A 12,356-nucleotide genomic window follows, 5' to 3' on the forward strand; every position below is an offset into this window, starting at 1 on the left:
GGTTTCCTGCTGATATTGTTGAATTACAGCTCCCAGCAACCCTGAATAGCAGCCAAACGTGGTGGACAGGGCCTTTTCTGCTATGGCACTCAGGAATGTGGAACTCTCTGCTCCATGAGATTACACTATCTCTTCCTACTTAGCAAGTGTTCCATTGCTGTCTCGAAAAAAAAAGTCACTTTCTGCAATGTAGATAGGTTTCAGCCCTACTATTTTTAGGTTTCATCAGTTTAAATGTTTTATTGCTGCTTCCTGTATTCTGTTGTAGCGATCCACTTTTGTTTTTGATGGTACTGACTATTGGTATAAATATTTTTATTTGCTGTGGACTCCTCCATTTTAATATAAATAAATTAACTTTAAATGAACTTTGAAAACTGCTCACCTCACACTCACACCCTGCAATAAACCAAGTTACTCACGTTGAGGCAAGAGTTTTGCAGATTTAATAAGTAACTAAATATCTGTGATTAGAATACCAGTTATCACCGGTCTTTGTTTCAGCAAAATAGCTGCAGAGTTCAAAGTCCACAAACCAGTTTACACACACACACACACACACACATGATTTCACCCAATGGATAATAGTTTCACCAGGAAATGATCTACATAAAGCATTTTCCACAAGGCAATTTTGTTAAAACAGACATAAATTCACTTGCCACAAAGTATTATTTATTTTGGTTAAATATGTTTCTCTTTCTTTGCAACATTCAGACATCAACATAGACAATAATTTGTTGCATCTGAGCTTGTGGTGGAGAAAAAATAAGCCACAATCCTTGGATCAGTGTTACATCCAAACCAGGAGTCACGGTTTGTTCCACTCTAAACAAACGGCAACCAATAAGCCAAGAAAACCTTGGCTTATCATTGTGGATTGTTTGGAACAAAACAAATCACAGTCCCTGCTTCAGAAGTAATGTTAATCTGAGGGCCACGGTTTGTTTCTCCCCCGTGTGAGCGGAAAGAAGAACAGCAAGCAAGTTGGCTGAAGCACATCAAACCATTAGCTATGGTTTACTGCAGGGCCAGCCTTATCATCAGGCAGAATGAGGCAGCTGCTTCAAGCAGCAGATGATGAGGGACTTGGAGCAGAAAGAGTTGTGTGAGTTGTACGGAGTGCCCCGTGTTCCCTAAGCTAGCACTCAAGTTTGGTGAAGGATGCTCTCCATCACCTGATGATGTCAACTAGAATCTTGCTGGCTTTGGAAGGGGCCATGCATTACCTTGTGAGAGGAGCAAGACGGCAGTAAATCACACCGAGCAAGTTCACGTTTATTAGCAAGAAGAGGATCTAACACAGGAGTGTCAATGAGCACAGCAGTTCTTCATAGGTTTCCCCCCATGAAGCAGTTGCTGAGACTGAAGGTCCTCACTTCCCCACAGCTGCCTAAGTCCCTTCTCTCCAGGGGTTTTCCCAAGCAATCTGAGACTGTCCCTGTGTGAAGCTAACTTCTCCGTCCTCTTCATGCCTCTCCTAGTTCTGGAGACCAGCAAGGGATGGAAGCTTGTCACTGCAGGAAAATATACCCATGCCTCTTCACCAGCCTGACTCATCTCTGCCTCTTGGCCTCAGTCATTCCACTCTCCTGCTTCAGTTTCTGATTCTGGACTTCTCTCTGCAACAGACTCCTCCCGCTCACTAAACCCTGTTTTCAGCTTCCGACACCTCCTCCCAGGCTTCTCCCTCTTCTCCCTCTGACACACATCACTGTCCCACCACCAATCCCCTGGCTCTGAGCCTTCTTCCCCACCTGATTCCTCTCACCATTCCTCTGCATCCAACCAGTCTGTGACGTCTTGTGTTTTGGCTCAGGCAGATAAATGTCTTGGTCCAGCCCTGACTAACCTGATGTCTGAAAGTGGCCAAGGCTATAGTAGAATCTGTGCTAGAGCTATCGGGTGGATAAAGGCATTTCTGCCAATCTACATTACAAATACAGGAGGGATCCAGCTATCTTGTAAATATGTGTGTATATTTATTGTCTAAAGCAGCCTACCTCAACTTCCCGCCAGCCTGATGCTTTGAACTCTAATTCCCCTCAGCCCCAGCCAACATGACCAATGGTCAGCGATAAAGGGAGCCGTGGTCCAACAACATATGGAGGGCATCAAGTGTTTTAGGGTTCTAGCTACATTGAAAGAGCTTCCAGTTTCATAGCAGCCTTATCTGGTTGGGTAGATAAACATCAATAATAATGTATTGCCTAATTTAACACTCAAACTGTGCAGGTAAGCTCTTGTTCTGAAAAGGAAGTATGAGCTTATCGAAGGCCAACTCGAGTATTGGCACCAGAGGCCAAAGCTTTCATCTGCTCTGGAACAGAGGAAGAAGCAGGTGGACACGATCACAAAACATTAGGAGAAACGTCCTCACAGTATGAGCTTTGAACAGCGGCTTGGAAGATGGTGAGCTCTCCTTCACTGGAGATGTTTAAGCAGAGACTGCACAGGCATTTTATTTAGTAAAAATTGTTAGCTGCCTTTCAAAATAACTGAGTTTTCCCAAGGCGGCTTGCACCCAGTAGCATAGCATGGGGAGGGCTATAGGGGCGGTTGCCCCAGGCGCAAAATTGTTAAGGGTGCAAATTTTCAGTACCCGATGCTGCCTCAATACAGCCGCACACTTCCATCACTAGGGTCCATTTAAACGGATTCCCCATGTGAACCAGGAAGTGACCTCCCCAGGCAATGGATGATGCGTACACCGTTAGGCAGCTGAATGCACATGCGTACTCCAGTTATTTAACCCCTCCTTCACACAGCCCTGGGCTCTGGCAACCCACGCTACACCACTGCTTGTGATGTCTGATAAAGCCAGCAAAAAAACCATAGTCAATGTCACAATAACATAACACACAAGAAGTCGCAACATTCTTTCAGCAAGTCACCACAGAACAGAAACTAAATCAGTCAGGGATGCCTTGGGCAAGGGGGTGGACTAGATGAATCACAGGATCCTTTCCAACACCACAACTCAGTTTTTATGAATTGTTATGTTCTTACAAGGAACTGAAATGTACCATTCTGAAGGTACCACAATAGCTTAAAAATACCTAATTGGGAATATATAGAGTAGACATAGCCTGCTCATGCGTTTAATAGGCTGCCTAACAAAAAGCTCAACAGGAGCAGTGTCTGTCACAGCAGCAGAAACAGCTGGATCTGTTTGAATTTGTTCCTGCAACACAGTCGTTAAAAATACAGTATTATTCTGTGGGGTCTCTCTTTCTCTGACTTCATGGATAGGAAAAGGTTTTCACAGGGAAGCTGTCATATGCCAGGTGAGAAGATTCATCCCCGTCTAGCCCAATGCTGTCTGCCCTGATTGGCAGTGGCTCTCCAGGGAGTCAGGCAGATAGTCTTACCCATCACCTGCCACCGTAGCCTTTTTAATTGCAGGTGCCAGGGATTGAAACCAAGTCCATCTGCACATGGAGCTCTGGTCTCCTGCTCAGCAGGCGACAGTGGAGAGAAGCAGAGGAGGACTCCATCCTTTCTATGGAAGCACTGGGTTCTTCTTCACAAAATACCTATAATACCCTGGCTCTTAGATGTGCCACACTTAAGGCTGGCTCACACATCCCTTGTTTTTTGGCAGCTGGTTGCACACACCAACTTTGCAAAAAGAAAAAAATATTCACTGTGTTTAAAATGCTATAAGAGTCCTCCATGGAAGAGAATTATCTCATCGACAGCCCATTCATGTCTGGAGATCATTAAAGTTACAGTCATCGAGTGATAAACCTGCACACAATCCTATGCGTGCCTAGTAAGAAAAGAGAAATGTCTGCATTTTTCAGGGAACAGACCTTATTTGCATGTTCTAGATCAATAAGCACTTATCTTTCAGAGTTTACGCTTCTCCACACATTGCAATGCAGTTTGTGGCTCAACCAAAAATGCATATTGAAATGCAGTTTTAGGGCAAAAGGCATGCAAAAATGTGGTTTGTGTGTGCAAATGCATTTAGACAAGATTGCAGATTGATGCGGTAAGGACTGATTGAATGAGCACAACCAAAATAGACACAGGCTGAAAAAAAGACTTGGGTCATCCATTGTAACTCAAAAGTATGTCCTGTTGAGTTCAATGGAGCTTACTCTCCTGTAAATACACACAGGATGAGTGATGCCATGTGTTTGTGGGAGGTTTCTTGCAGATATTTTTGAGAGAGACCAACTGGCTGGTTGGGACTTCCATTGTGAAAAAGAAAAGGGAAAGGTCCCAGCCTTTGCTTTGCCCTTTGTCTTGGGGACAGAACTTCCAAAATGACAACTGGTGGGGTGGGGAGCAATCATAATTATAGCATGTCCCCAGATTTCCCACTGGCTGCCTCCTTGATGGATTCAAAGAGAAGGTTCAGAACCAGAAGCAATTTAATCATGGTCTTATAAGTACGTGTGCAGGGAGAAAATGCCCTATAGGAGAGGCCTGTTCCTATCCAGCAGACAAAGGCATAACAAGATCAAATAGGAGGAAATTGCGGCAGCGATGTTCCAAGTGGGTATATTTTTAAACAGGGCTAATTAGACAACGGCTCAAAAACGTAGGGGAATGGGGTAGTGCCTCCCTTTGCTAGGAATCTTTTAAAACTCAGGAGCTGCAGACCTATGGCAGCTCAACCTTATGTGTTCTTGTGTTTTTGTATCATAAGCTGCCCTGTGGCCCTTGGATGAAGGCCGGTTTAGAAATTTAATAATAATGGTAATGATAATAACCTCACCTCTGCAGGTTGGGAGGTCTCTTGCCAGCTCAGTGTTTCAAAAAATAAAAATAAAAAAAATCAAGAGACACTGCAGAGAAAGCACAAACCGTTCCAGGAAGCTGCAGTGTTCCAAAATGTGTTGACGTTTGGCTGTTATTGAGAAAGCAGGGAGGAAAATAATAATAATAATAAAGAAACAATCTTAAAATGAAACTATTCAGACCCTTCTGGGGGAAGACAGATCTGTGTTTGTTTCATTAGTACTCCAAATATTTAAGAGTACGCCTGAAACATCTACTGTGTCAACTGGCCTTCAAGTCAAAGCTGGACGTCTGCCTAGGAAGCTCATGATTCGTCCAAGTTCTATTTGCCAATTAATTACAATTACTAAGCTATTATTATAATTTCTAGAGTATCATCGACGGGCACGATGCTTTACAAAGTACAAGAGGACAGGTCCCTGCCTCAAGGAACTTACAATCTATATAATTCACTGCATGGGGGTGGGGAAGAAGAGGAGGGAGGTGAATTCAGTGGTAAACAGGGAAAGAATCTGCATTATTTTGGGTACACATGATTAAGTTAGACTGCAATCAGATACCCACTTCTCTATGAGTAAAACCCATTGGGCTCAACGGGACTTTATTTCTGAGTAAACAACCCCTGGATGGTTAAGTCCAGTCAAAGGCGACTATGGGGTTGCAACGCTCATCTTGCTTTCAGGCTGAGGGAGCCGGTGTTTGTCCACAGACAGCTTTCTGGGTCATGTGGCCAGCAGGACTAACCCGCTTCTGATGCAATGGGACACCGTGACAGAAACCAGAGCGCACGGAAACGCCGTTTAGCTTCCCGCCAGAGCGGTACCTATTTATCTACTTGCACTGGTGTGCTTTCGAACTGCGAGATTGGCAGGAGCTGGGACAGAGCAACAGGAGCTCACTCCATCATGGGATTCGAACTGCCAACCTTCTGATCAGCAAGCCCAAGAGGCTCAGCGGTTTAGACCACAGTGCCACCCGCGTCCCCTAAAAAAACAACCAAATACTGCAATCATTGTACTATCAAACACAATGGCACATAAATAAAGCAAATGACAACAAATTAATCAAAACGATTCATGCAATTCAATAAAATCATAGTAATTCAAAAGATCAGAAAATACCACAAATCATTCATCAAAATGAGTAATACAATGCAACAGTGTCGTGGCAACTTTCCCTTTCATCTGCCTTGTGTTACCATTGATACTTGTCTACATTTCTGTCCAAACACAGCTAAGGCTCACCATTTCTTTCCCAATCCTCTTGTGTTTATTTGCTCTTTAGCTATCAGCCACCAGTCGCTACTCTGGTAGCAGATTCCTACCCGATTTCCAGCCAATTAATGCAACCACAAAACCAGCCTTCCTTCACAACGTAGACTCAGCAAATCTGGGCAAGACTCAGCACCCAGTAAAGTGGCTGCACTTCCTCTGGGCAGCCATCTGGCAAGTCAGTCTCACTTAGAGAGAGCCGCTGAGAGCAAGTTGCATTGCAAGCAGGCGAAGCGCGTGGCCAGGGGCTCCAGATGGACCCACTGCATGCCAAAATCTGCAAGGATCCGCTCAGCTCAGGTGCCAATTCAGTCCTGGAGAATTAGTCCTTGTCTGAGGACCTTCGGGGGGGCAGCATGTCTCTGCTCCAACATGCAACAATGTTCCAGGACAGCACTGGGGAATCTGTGGCCTTCCAAATGTTGCTGTATGACAGTTCCCATCTTCCCTGTTCCTATTCTAGAACAATAGGAACGTGTCTGTACCCTGCACAACCCCCTCAATTTGGCATGGACCCATCATCACCATATGGGACAATTGAGAACATCTGTATAAATCACTAACAATCCATCTCTATACCAAACTTGGGTCTTCAGCTGTTTTTGGACTACAACTCCCACAATCCCTGACCACTGCTAGCTAGGGATGATGGGAGTTGTATTCTAACAACAGCTGGAGGCCCAAATTTGGGAAAGCCTATGCAAACTGGATTGTATCAGTTCAGGTCTGGTGCGTTTATGTAAGGATGGGGAGGGAAATTGCTCCAGTTCAACTTTAAAGGCAAACATACCAAGTTTGCACCTTCTGAAACATCACACCAACCGAAACACAGCCATACATCAATATTCTTACTTCCTGGAATGTTTCAGTGCGGTTTTCCAGCTGACTAACGTGCATAGAAATGCACGTACTAGGGTAAAATGTGAATTAGAATGCACATATTTGAGAAAATTACGTGCAAAAAACGCATTGCATGAGGGGAAAAGTTTTTGGAGACATTCACTGGTGAATTTTCATGAGGCCTTTAATGTGCAAATTGACTGGAAATGCGGGGAATGACCTAGGATTGGGGGGGAAATGCAAAACACAGAGCGAAACCAAAGCTTCCAAATCCACCCATCCCTGGTATTATTTCACATGCTCAAATGCTCCCTGAAATGGATGAAGAAGGATCTGTACACATGCAAAAGAAGGGATCAAAAGAAGGGCTGGGCTTTTCATTGAACGCAAATCACTTTGTTGAAATTGGAGAAGTGACTCAAATTCCATTGACTAGAACCCTTCTCCCTAACACCCAGTTTCCCTGTGAAATTGAGGGTTAAGGTGAAATTGAGTTATCCGCCCGAAGTCACCTAGCGGGTTTTAGGCCCAGTAGGGGTTTGAACCCCGCTCTCTCCTTCCAACACCCTTCAGCATTCTTACAGAATTAGGTGACTACCAGGCCATTTCCTTTGCCTTCTACAAAATCTGGAAAAGTGAAGAGAACAGGGGAATGAGGGAGTTTGCTCTTTTCTTTCTAATTCTAGTTATTTTGCTTCTCTGCAGAGAGAGGGTCCGAGATAGTCTTGCCTGCCTTGCTTTCCTACACCGTGAGTATTGCTGTAATTTCAGCTTGCCTAAAGCTATAAAAGTAAGTTAAGGGGGAAGGGCCGCCATCTTCCCTTCAACTTTCCCAGGCCCACCAGCCTCTTTCTGGGACATACCTGGAAGGACATGCATTATAGCTTATAGTTTGCAGTCTGGGGATAGGTACTGCCTGTCCAATTGTGAACCACCCTGAAATCTATGGGTATAGGGCGGTATACAAATTTAATAAATAATAATAATTCTTGTCAAATGAATCACAGCTGAACAGCAAACTCAAAAAACACAATTTTTTAAATCTTTCAGAGGACTTGTTATCAGCCGGAAGAGAGAAGAAACCACAATATTATATGCTTGCCTAAAGAGTCCTGGTATGCACAAGGAACCAACGGGAACAGTTCTTTGGGGAAGGACCCGGACCAGCCCAAGACATTTTGCTGCCCAAGGCACAGGACAAGATGTCACCTTTACCTACTCCATGTACAGAAGCAAACCAGACTGGCAGCTGATGTTTGGTTCAACGCTGGAAATGCAGTTGTGTTCTCTATGGCACCCAAGGTCAGCAGGATACCTCTGGGGAGCACAGAGCACATACAGCAGTGTCCCTTACCTGCCCCTCTGCATCTGCCGCCTGAGACAGCTGCCTGTCTAATAGCAGGGCTTCCTTGGGACAGAAAAATGGCTCAATGGCAGAGCACCTGCTTCGCATAAAGAAGACCCCGGCAGGGGCAGACCTTGGTAATATGGTGCCGGGCTTTGGGAAGAAGCCACGATGCTCTGGCAGGGTTCTGGAGCCCTCCCATCTCCTTCCCAAAGCTGGGCAAGAGCAAACCAGGCTTTGGGAAGAACCCTGTCAGAGCCCTCACGCCTCCTTCCTGAAGCAAGCACTTACTAAGCTTTGGGAAGGTGGCAGGAAGGCACCCTCTCAGCTTGGCAGCCTGTAAAAGGGTCCCAGACTGTAGGAGAACCATTGCTTCTGAGAATTGACAACACTGAGCGAGGTAGACAATATGGCCTATACAGTGGTACCTCAGTTGAAGAACAGTCCTGTTTATGAACTATTCAGTTTACAAACTCCGCAAAACCAGAAGTAGTGTTCCGGTTTGCAAACTTTACCTCGGTCGACAAACAGAAGCCAAACGGTGGAAGGGCACCGGCAGTGGGAGGCCTCATGAGGGAAAGCGCGACTCGGTTTAAGAACAGATTTGGTTTAAGAACGGACTGCAAGAACGGATTAAGTTCGTAAACAGAGGTACCACTGTACAGTGGTACCTCTGGTTGCAAACAGCATCCGTTCCGGAGGCCCGTTCGCAACATAAAAAGAGCGCAACCTGCAGCAGCACGTCTGTGTACACACGGGTTGCAATTTGCCACTTCTGCACATATGCGTGATGTTATTTTGCGCTTCTGCGCATGCGCGAGCGGTGAAACCCGGAAGTAACCCTTTCCGGTACTTCCAGGTTGCCGCGGGACGTAACCTGAAAGAACGTAACATGAAGCGGACGTAACATGAGGTATGATTGTATTGTATATCTTCCTGTGCTCCCCTTTCTTTCAGCAAAAGCACCAGAAGAATATCTGTCTGTTCTCCTGGCAACCCTGTTGGGACAGTGAGCACAACAAGGCAGCCACCTCACACAGGCTAGTCATATACCCTTGCACCCTGCTTAGGCCTTCTTCCTATGACCCAGCCACATTCCTGTGGACTTTCAGGGGAAGCCAACATGGTGTCCATCCAGCTGTCTCTGGACTACAGCTCCCATCAGCCCCAGCCAGCCTGGCCAATGCTGAGGGGGCTGACGATCATGGCTAAGCATTGCAGAGCCATCTGGAAATCAATGAATGAAAAATGGAGGGGGCAGGGGAAGAGTACCAGGATACATGCAGGCTGGCAGGGGAAACAGAAAATGCGGGGGATGCATTTTTTTGGCACAAATATAAATACCCCACTCTCCATCCGCAATGCCCCCCAACAACAATCAGTGGCAGCAGGAGCCACCCAAACCATACGTGTGAATTAACGGAAGATGCCACAAGGCTTGTGTTCTGTTGTTGTCTTGTTTTCCCCATCACCTGTACTGAGGAAGTATTTCGGTGCTGTGACAGTGGTGTTGCTATGGCAATGACTCTTCTATCTACTGGATTGAGTAGGGAGGGAGCACCCTGCACAATCCGAACACACTGCAGCAGTGTGATAGAGGGCAGGATCTGGAGGGAAGTTCTGCTTCACACATTCCTCTGCAGCTCCCATTCATCTCAACAAACCGCATGCCAAAGAGAACCTTCTGGACTCTGTCCAGATATTGTTAACCATTTGTCGACAAAAAGCCTCTGAAGTGGACATATTGTGAACCCATTTTTTATTATTATTATAAAAAATTAATACATCTGTTTGTTGGTAGTTCTACTCCCTACCTTATCTTTTAAAAGCCCTCTGAAGGCAGTATTGAAAAACACCTCCGTCAAATGAAATATAATTAAGTCAATAAACCAAGAGTTAAAATGCCCTTCTTGGGACATGTGTATATTACCTAGTCTGTTGTTCAGCTTTTGTTACAGACAAGCCACCACTTGGAAACAGGAAGAAGAAACTCAATGTGTTTGTTCGAAGGTAAAGAAGCAAAACTTTGCATCTTCCCTTAATCCTCTCCTCCATTCATTCTGAGCAATGACAAATGAGAGTGTCCCTTTTCGTCCGGTCTCCAAAATGGCTATGGTGGTGCAATTGCTAAGGTCTGCTCTAGAAAGTGGTGGTTTTTACTGCCAATTTTACAAAGGGTGTATATGGAAGATGACTGCTGTTCTTGAGACTAAATGCATTCCCAAGGTAAAGCTGTGTTCACAGTAAAGCTGCGTACGAGTTAGAATCTCTCCCCTGTTTTGGGCTTACAGACTCTCGCACATACACTTCTAAACAGGCAAAGCAGAACGGTGGTGTATGTGCTCTGGAGAACACCTGGGCTGGTGCAGGCCTCAATTTACCTTGACTTCCGGCAAGATCAGAATCGTAGTTAAAAAGGATTGAGATCTTTACGTCGCCTGGAAGGATCGTTTGTGCAAAAGTAGCCTAGGAAGCAGCTGGCCTCTTGAAAGCACCAGGGCCTCTCGCCCTGACCTTGCGTCTGGGAAAAGTTCCCTCAAGTGCTTTATTTTCATAATAAATTATCCAGCCATCAAAGCAGCTCGTAAACAGTTAGTACACATGTCACGCATCTGGGCTTCAATCCAGTCCCCTTCGTTTGTTCCCTCTTCCCCAAGGCAATTCTCATTGGATGTCTCTTCCAATTCCTTTCTAGGGGAGAATAGCAATCCTAAAGGCATCAAAGCTTTTATGGGATGTAACTAATAATAGCATAATTTGAGTTGGCCATTGACCTGATTTAATTTTTGGTGCATGCAAACTGAAGATCACTTGAAGGAGAGGACTGACCTCCTTTTAAAATAAACATATTTGCCCATCACCCCCATACCAAAAACACACGTGCAACTTTTTTTTCTTGGTTTCTCCCTACAAGGGCCAGTAAAAACTGCATATCTGCAAAGAAGATATTAGGGTTGAATGTGCCTGAAATGAATGCAACCACGGCCAGGGCAACTGAACTTATCTGCAAAGTTCACCTATTAGTAGTATGTGGTTTCTTCCTATCAAAGCGGGACTTCTATAATAATACTATTTACATATTTAGAAGGGGAGAGAGACGACGAAAACAAGGCTGCGAGGAAGGGGTTTGGATGCCATTTCTTCCATTAGGCGCAGCGCGATCCTAAGTCGATGCCAATTCCGCCGTGCTTATGGCGGTGGCCATGCGCTTTTCGGCACGTTTCCTTGGAAGAATGAATTACTCCCCAGTTACGCGCGCGCCTAGGAGTAATCTAAGACGCGGCAGGATTTTTATCAGGATCCTCACCGGCCGCCGCCTGCAACCTGCATTGCCCCATCGCAAGCGCAACTCCCCGAGCCTCCGCTTACCTTCCGCAGCCAGGGGGAAGCAGCAGCGGCCGCCGCAGCAGCAGCAGCACCGGCAGCCAGGAGAGATGACCTTGCAGAGAAATTCCTCATCGGAGCAGCAACCCAGCAGCTTTCCCCGCTCGCAGCCTGGCGCGTAAAAACGCAGACGGAAAGAACCCTCCAGGTCGGGATCCAGGCGCCCAAGCTGCCAGGATGGATCTCAACGCGGGAGAAAGCCGGAAAGCCTCGTCTACGAAGGCTCGGATTTTGAGGGAAAACCCACCGTGGGGAGAAGGAGCCACAAGTCGAAAGGGGAGGCAAAGCCGGGAACGCCGCGGCTGCTTGGGTGGCTCCGGCTCCTCCCGGCGCGCATTTGGCGCTGTTGCAGAGGGCGGCGCAGGTGCCTCCTGGGGGGGCGTTTCTAGTCTTGGCCGGGCGGACGGGGAGGCGGCTGCTTCCGCTGCCGGCGGCTCCCGGAGCGGCTGTGCCCGCGACCGCCTTCGGAGCAGCAGCTCCTCCAAGGTGGCCCGCGAGGTGGGAAGGCAAGAGGGAGCCGCGCGCCCGCGACCGCGCGTCACAGGCGCGCGTTGCTGGCTGCGCCGGCAAGGAATCGGGGCATTCAGAGCAGCCCCGGGAGGCGGAGCAGGAAGGCCTCTCGTCCCGGTTGCCTCTCTGCCCGACGCGTTTCTCAAAGAGCTTCCTGGTGCAGGAGAGAGGAAGACACAGCAGCTGAAGTTTCCGCCCGTCTGGGGCCAGATTTTCGTTCCTCCCCGCCAAGTGCCATCCAGCATCGCCCTTCT

The 12,356-nt window shown here is 46.7% G+C and overlaps 1 protein-coding gene across 1 annotated transcript in view; it reads right to left on the reverse strand.

The window, feature by feature from the left end:
* Window positions 1-12,107, reverse strand: part of GPRIN3 (GPRIN family member 3) — a 38,924-nt gene extending 26,817 nt beyond the window's left edge. Inside the window, exon 1 of the mRNA XM_082236413.1 lies at window positions 11,578-12,107. The gene's annotated coding sequence lies outside the window, so the exon portion shown is untranslated. The remainder of the gene's footprint in view (window positions 1-11,577) is intronic.
* Between the last annotated feature and the right edge of the window lie 249 nt (window positions 12,108-12,356).

This window comes from Podarcis vaucheri (genome assembly GCF_965113315.1).
Source record: "Podarcis vaucheri genome assembly, chromosome: 9".
Classification (NCBI taxonomy): domain Eukaryota; kingdom Metazoa; phylum Chordata; class Lepidosauria; order Squamata; family Lacertidae; genus Podarcis; species Podarcis vaucheri.